The sequence below is a fragment of the Tinamus guttatus genome, unplaced genomic scaffold (assembly GCF_059628265.1).
Source record: "Tinamus guttatus ecotype Peru unplaced genomic scaffold, ASM5962826v1 Tinamus_guttatus_pri_ptg000004l, whole genome shotgun sequence".
NCBI lineage: Eukaryota > Metazoa > Chordata > Aves > Tinamiformes > Tinamidae > Tinamus > Tinamus guttatus.
In genome coordinates this window covers 3,805,981-3,818,992 of record NW_028288538.1, presented here as the reverse complement: position 1 = coordinate 3,818,992, position 13,012 = coordinate 3,805,981, and positions in this window count along the sequence as shown.

Sequence of the window (13,012 nt, the reverse complement as noted above, 5' to 3'; positions counted from 1 at the left end):
CAGTGTGAGTTGGGCTCTATTAGTTACGCAGCCTGAGTGTGTCCCCAAAACAGCACTGCATGTACCAGGCAGTGACTTTTTCGTGCACTCTGGTATTCAGAAATGCCTTCATGTGTCCTTCTCCCTTTCCACATGCTCAGAACATATCCGCTCTTTAATAGATTTTGTCATGTGCAGCCTAAAGTGCTAAACTCTCTCAGTCATATAGTTTAGCAGCCCCTTTCTTGAGCCCTACCTCTGTATTGATAACAGATATGCAGGCAGCCCCACCAGCACCAAATGATTGCACTGACAAATGGATTTGCACCCCAGGCCAGCAGTGCTAAGGGAAACACAGAACAGGCCCTCTTGGGCACAGAGGAAGATGCTGCTGGTGAGAGGCCTCCTGCAACCCTGTCACATCTGGCTGGCAGCAAGACCTCCTCGGTTCAGCCACCAGAAAGAAAGAGCAGGAGAAGAGCACAGGGGAGGATTCAGCAAAATAAATACAGTAAGAGCTCGTACAGATCCCTCCCTACAGAGTTTCATTCAAGGACACTAAAAACATAAACAGGGGTTATATACACACTATGGTCAGCCCCCAGAATAATTCAGGGTCAAGAAACATCTCTCATTACATCTCTACCTATCACAGACTCCAAGAACAGGATTCAAAGGGTACACATACAATGACAGTACAATTAAAATACCATTGTCAACTAGTCTATGATAGTGGCCCTGACTCTAAAAGGATCCTTCCATGACTGGAAGTCCTGGTACGTAGCAAGGAGCCAAACCTGACCACAGAACAGCTGAGGCCCCATCCTGGTCACTCTCTGTCCATGACATCCTCAACCTCAGCCACCACGGGAAGAAGCCTCATCTGTTCTGAATTTGTGTGTCCTCACCACTTAAACAGGTAAATAAAGCAGATGGAATACACCCACGGCTTCTCAGCTCTCTGCAGAAGCCATGTGCATGTCAACAGGTCATGTTGGCCGCACTCAGGAGGACCCAGCGCTGTTCGTGGGCTTGAGGAACCAGCCCTCAATGTGTCTCTAGGGAGAAAGCTTTCCTTGGGCATGCTTTCTCCATAGCCTCTGAACCCAGATGAGGCTTCAACCACAAATATCACCACCTCACTTCAAATTGCAAAAAAAAAGATGATAAAACAAGACACAAACTCACACCTTAGATTTCTGATGGCAAACCCTCCCCTCCTATGGATATGCTATTAGCTGTTTTTCATTCACACATTCTATTGTTGAGTTTAATTCATAGGTACACTTACTAGAGTGGATTAAAACAAAATGTTTTAGAAGAATTGAATATACAGAACAAGCAAAAAGAGATTTTGGCAAAGGAAAATAGCATTGTTTTTTGAAGAGCTTCAGATCCATCCAGAAAAAGTGTTTGAAATCTGGAATTGTCAACAATTCTTTTCCTCTTTTCTTCTTGACGGAAACATGTCATTTTTCAACAATCACCAAACACATGAAGCAGAGTGCAGTAGGAATTCAGTTGTAACCAGAAAGTCCTTTATCTTTGTCAACACCACCCCTGCAACACTGCCAAAATGGAGACATGGACAGCGAGGGTTACCTTGCTCTTTGCCGGGATGGGACCTGACACAACAGGAGGCGGGATATAGAAACGGGACAGCCATAGGGAAAGAACACCCTAGGAGCACTCACCAGTACAGAAATCCCACTTTGAAGACTCTCTGCAAGCTTCATTTTTAATACAACAAAATGGCATACAAAACTTTCAAAGGCTCCCACTATCTGCTGGGACACCTGATGCTAATCTGGACTCCTGACACATATTCATACTAGAAAAAGCTTGGGAAGTCGACGCTCCTGGTTATCTCACACTTATTTCATGATTCAAAACTCTTCCATCTCAATATCTCAGAATAACAGCTGCATTTCAAAATTGGGGATGCCCAAATCTTTGCAAATCCCTTTTTTCTTTTTTCTTTTAAAATATGTTTTTAAGGTATCAAATTCTTGATTTTTATTCCAGAGCACAGACTTCAACACATACAAATTGAATACTACATCCAAAACCAGACTTTGTTCCTACTGGGCCAGATCGTCTATTGATATAAATCAATACAGATCTCTTTAGCCTAAGTGCATTTCGACTGTGAATCCAGCCCCTGGGATTCCTAGGCTTGCTTACAGGAAAAGTCTAATTTAAATTAAAAAATAAATAAAAATAATAATAATAAAAAACATGGGACTAGGGGAAACAAGGGAAAAAAGAAAAGAAAAAGAAGAAGAAAAAAAAAAAAACTTTTCCAAACGTAGCCTTCCTGGGCTCAGTGACGCCCCTCATCAGATTTATTCCATTTTATTTGTACCATCACAGGCAGCCAGAGGGCAAGTTTGTTTCACCAAGAAAACACAGCATAGCCAAACCAAGAGCCAGGTCGGCTGCTGCTCCGGTCAAAACATTCCCATGAAAATTTCAGTTTTGGCAACACCTGTCTCTTGGGGAGCCTGTTCTCCCTTTTACAAACTCTTTGCCTTGGAGACGAGGGAGGAAACAGTGTTTAAAATCCCCTATTTGCATGCGTACAAGTCAGAACAGAAACTACAACTGTTGTGCTTGGCAATTTCCTTTAATTTTATGTTAAAGGATTCGAACCGTTCTTAAAAGCAGAGCATTTATGGAACATAACACTTGTTTTGGAGTGAAATAAAACATTTGTTTTGACACAATAGAGCCTTCTCCTTCCCTTTCACTGATTGATTTCCAAACTTTTTTATTTCACTTCAAAAAATGTTTATTTTATCTTGAGTTGCTAGAGAACAAAACAATTATTCACCCTGCTCTAGATAAACCATGCACACCTGAATAAAAACCTACATTAGTTCCTTCTGCCATAAACTGCTACTTGGTGAAAAGTAGAACATAGCAGGAACATTAACTTATTCACTGCCTTTCTTTGTCTTGTTTTTCACTCAAAAATTCAAGTGTAACAGCTTGGATCTTGGTACAACCCTAGAGCAGTTACACTCCTTCCATGTTGTTATACTACCATCTACTGATAAAAGGATGCTACTTCTCCCAGATTTTATCTGCTGTCTTCGTCACCTTGGTGCAACAAGCAATATTTCGACTTGATCTGAGCTTGAAAATGAGCATTAATTGCTACTTTAAGCCTTATCACCTGAATACTCTTTGCAACAATATGAATATACTTATAGAATAACTGACTGTGCTGCAGAGCTCTCTCAGAAAATAAGCTTTGGGGAAGTTCCCTTTGTTACTTTATTTTTTTCCCCCAAGTGAAAAATGCCAAAAAATGGGAAATCAACACAAAAAGCCTTTTGGCATCTAGAAGGATGGGGTGGTCTTTCACTCAAGTGAAGGAACATTAAATTGCTCATTTAAAGTAACCTAAAAAAAAAGCACTTATGTTTAAAAAAAAAAAAAAAAAAAAAGTTTAGTCCTACAAAACATCGATTGCTCCCTGTTATTGACAGAAGGCGAGAGAGTAGCTGGGCTTTTTGCAGAGCTCTCCAGGGGGTGCTGAGCACTTCCCGGGTGCGGGTCCTGGTCAACACCTGGGAAAGGAGCCTCAGCTGGAATTACTGCTCTGTTGGCAAAAGGAATTGGGAATAGGGAGAAAAACTGAGGGCTCTCTGCAAGGTCTCCAGATGAAACAGTTGTAAGTGTCACTTAATTTCATATTCTCTGCCCTTCTCAGATATACTGAAAATAGGAAGAGCGGCAAGCACTTTTTATTTTAATCAGCACGCTACAGCGATTTGGGGCTAATTAGAAGTTAGTAATTAAGAAAAGGCTGTGCGCTGATGGATGTTTTTACAGGTTACATTGTTGATTCTAGAAATGACTGCTCACCTTTAGGTATTGTCAGTCAGATTAGTTTAGCTGGGAAGAAATTAAATGTCAATTTTATCTTGCATTATCACTGCTCTTTAATCAACGTCAATTCATCGCTTCCTCCTATCATTGCTCCATCAAACACTGACCTGGAAATCTGACACTGCGCTTTCCAACACCAGCTCAGCTAATTAAGAACTTTGTTATTCCACCTTCCATCTTTTTAAGAGAAGTAAGAGAACTGCCAGAAAGACTCTTGCTTTCATGTGGAAAAGCATCAGCGGGAGGTTAATAATAATTACTAAAATGCCTGGCGACTCAGGCTACGCCACGACTCAGCCCAGCCTATAGTCCCATAGATGCAGAAAGGTAAAAGATAAGAAAGGTCTGGCCCTTAATTCCAGGAATTAAGGAATAGGATTTTGTACTATGAAAGAAAACAGCTCCTTACGTTCAGACTAGAAGAATCACGCCAAATTGTCCTGTAACTTGGAGAGGTGCTAGCAGTTACCTGGTGACTGACCATACCCTCATTGAGTCATTGGGTGTGCTACAGAGCAGCAGGAGTTGCTCTCAGAGCCTTTCCAAAGGAGTCCAACACGGACAGCACAGGCTATCGTCAAGGGACTGAGAGCAGAGAGGTTTACTGGACTTCCTTACACGTAAACACACGCCAAGGAGATTGCTGAACGCTGTATGCTATGAATCCTACAGACCTAAGCACTAGGATCCCAGTATTCTGGGGACTACACAAAATGACAGCCCTAGTCTCAAAGAGCTCGCAGTCCAAACATGAAAAATAGCAATATCATATGGAGGCAGCCTGTCATGGTGCATGAACAGTGGAGAAAAAGGAAGAGCAACAAAGAATTCTTGGTGAGTCGGCCTCATTGCTCCCTTTAAACAAGAGAGTGAGGGAGAAAGCATTGGTCAAGTATTACAAAAATAGGTATTTTTGAAGATATTCATCACCTTTTTTCAGAGTCCATGGGGAACTCATAAGGGCAGATGCTGCAAAGGTGCTTGCTAGAAAACTTCACTGGCGAAGAATCAATCAGCTGTGGCCCATCAGAAGCGGGCCTAGATTTGTCAATACCCTGTACGAGTGACCAGCAGGATGGATGTGTGCTGTGAAGGCTCTTCGATAAAGAGACGGTTGGGACTAGTGACGAGGCCTCGAAAGGCAGAAGCAGGTCAGAGCTCCGTGCATGTGGAATCCTATGGAACAGCAAAAGTGGGAATTCCTGGCCAGGACATTTATTTTCAGCTGTGCTTTTGGAGGATAAATCTTAGATGCATTTTCTGAGCATAAGCAGGAGGTGCACGAGGCACATATTTGGCTCATATCAGTGTGCTTTCTTATTCAAAAGCAAACAGTGTCAAGAGACTTAAATTTGGTTGGTCTAACTGCTCAGAGGAGGGGGAACAACAGCACGTACACTCGGTATGCACTGTTGCTGACATTGTCTCACCTCGAAGACCCGTAGACCTAACACTTCAAACAGGGTCTGAAAGCTTTCACAGGATTACTCCATGAAAGACTTCCCCCTATGCAAGACTAAAGAATCAGAGCTCTGAATGGATTTCAACAGCTGGATTTTAATTGTAAGATGGGGAAAAGATATATATTTTACTCTTTTCTTATTTCCTTTCCAAAGGCCAGCCCTTCTTCTAAGTATTTAGGTTCTTAAGTGAAAAAACTGTCACTGAAGAAATGATGCTTCTTGGAGCGCTCTCCTACTTCCGAAACAGGTCTGTGCGGCAGCTCTGCCCCAACCCAGCCCTCATCCTGCCTGTCTGGTTCAAGCACAATTCTAGGCAGCTCCAGAGGCCCTCACGTCCCAAACCAGCCCTAACCCACAGCAGGGCACAGTGAGCTGCTCCCAGCTCTCCTTAATATCCAGCCAAATACAACACACCAGTAGGGCAGCTTGGCTTCCATAAGTTTCTGCGCCCCTTTGTTTTTTTTTCAGGCCATGAGAGGGCTGTCTCATGGATAAAATACTGACTAAAGGCACTGAAGGGGTAAGTCCAAACCTTAGCACCACCACAAGCACATGCTGAGACTGTTGGTACTTTCCTTACTTGCTCAACACCTTAATCTCACATCTGGAAAATGAAGGTTTCTTAACTTGTAGATTTTGTGAACATCAATTCTTTAGTTATCAGTGCAAAGCGCTCTTACAGGATCTACCAACAGACCTTGGTAACACTATTGCATCCTTAACACTACCTCAAGGATGGCCTATTTCCCAGAGCACATAGGTTAGATTCTGCAAGCCACGCAAGCGCATGCATGAAGTTCTGCTGGTTTTTAAATGACTTGCAGAATTGCACATACATCCATCACAGTTACATCGAAACACACAGCTGACGAAATAAATATCTTCTTAGTGTTCCTATTATCATCCAGTGTTTTGGGGCTATCTCATAAAGGCGCTTATGTGCAACAATGCCTAAGCAAAATGGGTTGATTTAAGAGGGCTGAGGGAACACTTAGCAGAGAATTTCCTGGCTTCAGTTAGTTGCAGTCAGAGCGTTAAGATTATATTTCAGTGTCAGTATATAGTTTTTATTTGCTTTATTAAATTTGCTTTAACTTGCATTGACATTTCCCTTCCCTTGTTACTCAGCCTCTCAGCTGTAAAGATTCCATTTGTCAAATGGTTTTGCCATTTGTACCAAAAATAAATGTTAATGCAGTAGGAATTCTTCAGGTATTTTTTTCTATCAAGAAGTGAAATCAAGCCCCAGATATTGAAGCTGCTTTTTGACTTCCACTCCCAGCCCAAGCGTACCAGTCAGCAGATTAAAACATGGGCTTCACCACAAGACTGAAAGACCCAAGATTTCCTCTTTCTGGAGGCCACAGAGTTACTGCAGTTGGAACCAGTGGCTGCTACCAGAGTCCTATTTAAATTAGCCACTCCCTCCCTTGCAGATGGAGCAGCTACAGTGTTAGTAACAGTGGGAGAACACGACTGATTACAGCTGTAGGCCAAAATTACACAGCAACAAGTTTTCTGTAGACAGCTTTGGCCTCAGCACATGTAGCAATGCACCTGTAAATATTGCTGAGGAATAGGTACCAACGTGATGAGATTTGCTTACTGGAAGCTGGCTTAGAACTCACATTTGAGTACAAGTGTAGAGCAGTACATCCCTGTTTTACACATCACCAAATGTATGCTGCAAAGACCACAGTCTCCAGACCCCATGCAGTTTGGTCTAGCAGTGAGGAGAGAGGAGTCACAAAATAGGAATGAAATGCAGAGGGAAAGATGAAAAGACCCCTGATAAGTCTTGGCAAAACCTACATAACAGAGCAGGATGGGGCAAAGCAACTCTGGATGCAAGTCAGGCCCTTGATGTCCCCAGGAATAGGGGACAAAATTTAGACCTTAGCCTCTCCCCCCGGCATTCAGGGAAGGGCATAACTCACTAGCAACATTACCTGGCATGGCAGCTGACTGAAATAATTTACACTGGGTAGCTGGAACCATCTTTCCTGTGCAAGAGAAGAGGAGAAACGAGTCTCATGCCCCTGTGTTTACCTAGCACATCTGTAGGTCTCCATGGACATTCCCACCATACATTAATTTCCCTGAAAGACAGAGCAGTCCAACTGCTGGCCATATTGTTGTTAGATTCCTCTAAAACATCAGGGTCCAGAGGCCTTTAGAGACATACCTCTCCCCAAAGAGATTATCCCAGATGGTCTTTATCCTATTTCAGAGCTTTGCCATATATGTGAATAAAAAAAAAAAAAAAAAGGCACTCTGATGCAAGCAAAAATGCTCACAGCAAAACCGTCAATATTTCTTTCCTTTCTTTGTGTACAGGGGCTGCTGAACTCCCTGAGAACCGGTGATCTCCTGCACTATTGATGCTGAAGTGCAACCTAAAGACACTGGGCATGAACAAGTTGCAGCTTTCACATCTTCGCAAATATTGAGGTAAATAGGACCTGGAACGCCACTCCTGATGCGCAGAGATTCCTTGATTTACTTTACATCTCTACAGTTCAAGTGTCCTTTGGTTGAGCCCAACCTGCCAGTGATGAACCCTGTGCTAATCATTATGCAACACCCTGCCCTGGGACAGGCCCAAGCTGTTGGAGGTCTGGGACAAAGTTACCTTTTTATTTTCTACAAGGGGAAGGGCTACAATTAGAGCATTAGGTTTGGGTGGCCGCTGGCATCAGCGCTGTGCTGCGCCAAACTGGCTTCCATCAACTCAGCATCTTTAATCCATGGTGAGATCATTTGGTGTCCGTCAGGCACAGCATTTCCCTGTCACATTTGCCTGCGACTAAGCCCAAATGAGCAAGCTGCAGTGCCAGCCTCTGCTCTCTGCTCTGTGAATGCTGTTGCCAGTCTCAAGGGTGGAAACGTTCTGACAACGGTGACATGAAGAGGTCAAACATCAAGTGGTCCTTCTAAGAGAAATTCCCTGCAGGCATCTTTTATTCACCTTCGGCTTCCTGAACCTTTAGGGCACGTTTCCTTTACATTTCCCAGCTTTCTTTCTCAGCTGTACAAACCAGTACTTTACAAAATGAAAAACGCAGACCTAGTTCTTCGCTTGCTTCCAGCTGCTGGCTTTAAGAGAACAGATGAATATTGCAGTGCCATCTCCAGGCCTGGCAGTGGATTTTCTCTGACCAAGGCTGTTTGGGTCAGCAGGGAACTGCAGGCCACGGCCCTAGGTTGTCTGTGACGGCTGCGTCAGCGGGGATCTGCACAGGCCCTACACACAGTAAAGCAAGGCCCAAAGCAAGGCCCAAAGCAAGGCCCAAAGCAAGGCCCAAAGCAAGGCCCAAAGCAAGGCCCAAAGCAAGGCCCAATTCCTTCTGGCTTGCAGGCAAAGCCCTTTGGGTCTGCGTGGCTTTAAGGGCCAAGGCCAAGCTTCCCTTCGCGATACCCTTAGGAGGATGGTTTGTTTATAAAATACCTTTTGCTAGGAAGGCCTGCCAGGAAGAGTCATGGATCTTTTCATGTCACAGGGTAGGGTAGGCTCACACTGACTGAAGTGCCATGGAGCCACAGCAGCAGCCCCTTTTGGGAGAGGATTTCTGCCACGACGTACAGCGATAAATAGCCCCAATGGCTGCAGGAGAGCAGTATTAAATTTATTAGGAGGGAAAAGCTGCCTACGAGCTGCCTAGGCAACTCCTGCTCATGCCCTGCGCTGAGGATCCATTAAAGGCTTTTTAGGGGCCTGATTCAGGTCCAGTGTAGCCCCTTTAACACTAGGCCAGTCCTAACACCCTTTGCCCCAGCATTCCCTGGCCAGCACTAGGACAGTGGCCAAAAAACATGATTGATTTTCTTGCCTGAAGGGAGCCCTGGTTCACCTGCTCTGAGCGGTCGTGCTACAAAAGCCAGAAAATCCTTTCATTGCATTACTGAACTCAGCTCAGTGACATCTCCCAGGCTCTTCAGACAGCCAGGTGTAGCTAAAACCATTCTTGGAGTTCAGCTTTGGTTTTCTCTCTAAAAAGTATCAACTGGAGGGGAGGCAGGGGGGAATCCATGAAAGGAAGGCAATTGTGGAATCCATTCCCATCACAGCACGGATGTTCTCTGCTGGCCTGCACATCACCCCGACTGCTGATCCCCTGCAAGGGACAGCAGGGCAGGGATCAGCTCTTGAGCAGCCCGAGCCAACAGGTCTACCCGCTCTCCCCATGCGGTGCGGCCCAAAGGGAGCAGTGGGGCTCAGGCCACGTTCATGGCTGCTAAGTGGACTCGGACACGAGGACACCCTCCAGCTATCAACTGAGAAGCAATAGCTACCAATGGGAACCTACCCACAACAGCCCAGCGCTGCTTGGTTCAGACCAAATCTACAGCCTGCAGACATTGCGAGTACGATGCTCCACTTTTTCTACACTAATAAACCCGTAAGGGCAGGGAAGGCTGCAGGAAAAATGAGAGCCACTGGAGCAGAACAGCCCCTGAGGTTTTTTATTTTTTTCCCCTCCCTTTTCTTCATTGTAGACTAATTAAAACAAAAAGTATACTATATCTCAACCCTTAATAATAGGTAACCAGATGTGTCTTTGCTTGAGCATGCTATATGGAAGCCCATATACAAAGGTAATAGTATTATTTTGCAGAGCAGTGTGCCACAAGTAAGGCCTTCCCAGCACCCTTTTTTAAGCCAGCTTAGCCCCTGAAGGTATTTTAGATACCAAGAAAGAGATCACTAAGCTTAATACACACACACTCACAGGAATGAAGTCTTGAGTACATGCATATGACACTACACAGCATCATTTCTATTAGCAGGAGATATTTCAGCAAAGACCTGTTTCACTTTCAAATTAGATAGTGGCCTGAATATGCAAAAGATGCAAAACGATGGTGGATAGTTCTTATTTTGTGTGTGTATGTTATTTACTCAGCCCCATCCACAATTCAGACTGAATCTTGATGTTTGCAGAGCTAATATGTATAAAGACTCATGGAGTGAGAGATTTACCCAATTGCCAAAAGGACCAGAAAGTAAAAAGACAACATTAAAAGAGCATAAGGCCTAAATCCAACAAAGCCTGCAGGCTTCTAACACCCCACGGAAATCACTAGTTCATTATGTCTTCTAGATGAGGAAACGTCGGTTACGTCCGAAACCACGCACTTGAACAACCCAAGATCCACATTATTAATTTCATCCTACTGTCAATCACTTTCCAATCCACCCGGCTGATGTTTTCCACCCTGATCTTCAATATGTCTTATGTGTATTGAACTTTCAAGTGCACAGCATTGATTGAACTCTCTCCTCATTAAAGCTATCGTGGGCATCAACAGGAGCCACACTGGCTGCTCCTAGGGCCGCACAGGTGAGGATCAACAGCAAAGGCTGGGGCTGGGCAACGTGTCCTCTGGAGCAGTCCCTAGCACAGGAATTAGCTCCGGATGACCCAGCTTCTCCTCTGCCCTATCACCCTGCTCCTGGCCCTGGAAAGCAGCACTGAGGCTACAAGCCCAAGGCTGTTGCCTCTGCAGGTCTGGCCTATGCAATATGAATACGTGCAAGATCATCACTGCAGAAAACCTTATTTTTGACTCAGTGATTGTATTTTAGCAAAATAAGCCAAACATATGCGCAGGTTTGGCTTGGAAATTGCCTTGCACTCAAAAACTGTCCCGCCTGCTGCACCCTGCCCAGAATCTCCTGTAGACTGAAACGCAGGCTTTTTCTTTCTGAACCATAATTAACATTTTTGCAGTATTGCCTTAGAGTTCACCAAGGCCATCTGACTAATAGGAGGGGATGCTTTTAACCCATGGGCTGCCAGGCAGCCAGGGGGCTCCTCGGCCACATACATTCGTCTGTCAGATTGCAAGAAAGGCTGTAGATTTGGGGTTAAGCACTATTCCTGTCATGATTGCCCTGAACTTGCCCAGTTAAATTGCAACAGCATGGGTCTCCATAATTATCTAATTGTTAGTGTTGTGCCTTTACGTAATTTATGATGTAGCATTAAAGCCTGACCTCTGGTTTGAGATGAAGTGCAGTACTGCTGACACCCCAGCTCAAATTAGTAGGTAAGTAAGCACCCAATTAACGATTATGCCACTGAGCTTTCATTTCAATCTGACCACACTGCTACACTAATCAGTTTTCTAAGCCTTTCACCTTCCCCATAACTAATAAGCATTTCTCCTGCTTTTTATGTCTGCAAAAGCCTTGTTATCCTCATAAAAAGCCAAGATTGCTGCCTCCAGTGATTCCTGCATTAAACCACTGGCCCAGCAGCGTAATACCACTCCCTTGCTGTCCATGTCCCATCAGTGAACTGAAGGCACCAAGTGGCACCTTGACTCTGCTGCAGCAGACTTGTACCCATAACCAGCACCCTGGGACTGGCAGGGACACAGTTCTGCTAAACCCTTGAGCAACCCTGTGGTGTTGCTTTAACTCAAACCAGTGCAATTCTAATGAGCATTTGGTCCTGACAAAAGGGTCAGACTGTTCCACTGGAGTTCAAAGATGTAGGACAAAGGACAAATTTTACAAGTAATTTTTTTTAAAAAAAATCTAGGGATCTGGAATTTAATCTAAGATCCATGAATTACCTTTTATTTGCCATGAGCTAGGTGTGTGCATTGAAGGACCTTGCCTTCACCAACAGATGTTAGACACCACACCACACCTTGCACCACTGATAGAAATACCAAGCCCTTGAAAATGTGAGTTGCAGGGCTGAAGATCTGTTCCTCTTGGAAATAGATTAAATTCCTATTGATTAAATAAGTTTCTACACAGGTATAATAAACAGCCACAACTCAAGGTCTAGGCAACAACACCTGCAGCTCTGCATGATTACAGAAATCTCTGCTGAAACACAAGGCTATGTGGGAAAAACAACAACACTTCATTGCAACCCAGTCCTTTTCACCTTTAACTTGTCCCTCTAGCAGTTTTCCAGAGCTCCTCCAATCTCAGACTTCTCCATCTTCTCCTATCTTCACAGCATTTGCACATGTTTATTACTAAAGTGCTATTTATATCTGATGTCCATTGGCCAGGGGACAGCTTTGAAAAAGGGGGTTCTCCAGGAAGCAAAGCTGCACAGCCACCAGATCGGACACACATTGCAGGGATGTGATTAGGATGGAGGAGGAGCATGCAGCAAAAAGGAATTCCACCCTTATGCAAGGAGCCAGCATGTTTCTGATGGAATCACGTACAGCTAAAAGCACTAAGCATAAACGTGTGCAGCAGCCAGTGTCAGGAGAAGGTAAAAATAATAATACATAATTAGTGTCAGGCTTAAGATTTGAAAAACATGTCAGAAAAATGCGATATAAAAATAATCTCACCCACAAAATAAAGAATTGTAGGAAGAGGTGCACGTTATAGGAAATTAGTTGTGTGAAACATGTAGAAAAGCTGACAGAGTCATATAGCCATAGAGACTAATTTCCTGTTTTACTGTGGAGACAGCCCTGATCAGCTGGACTTAATATAGCCTTCTCCATGGCAGCTGGGTCAAGTATTGACCTAAGCACTAGAAAATTGCCTGCCATGTGGATGCGTTTAGTGCACTATGTGGTAAATAAACATGTTTAGCATGCTTGAAAATAGATAACACACTCAAGAGTTCTGATACATCCACACAGACACAGCCAGAGCTGCCACAAATTAGCTGACTCAGGATGACTCC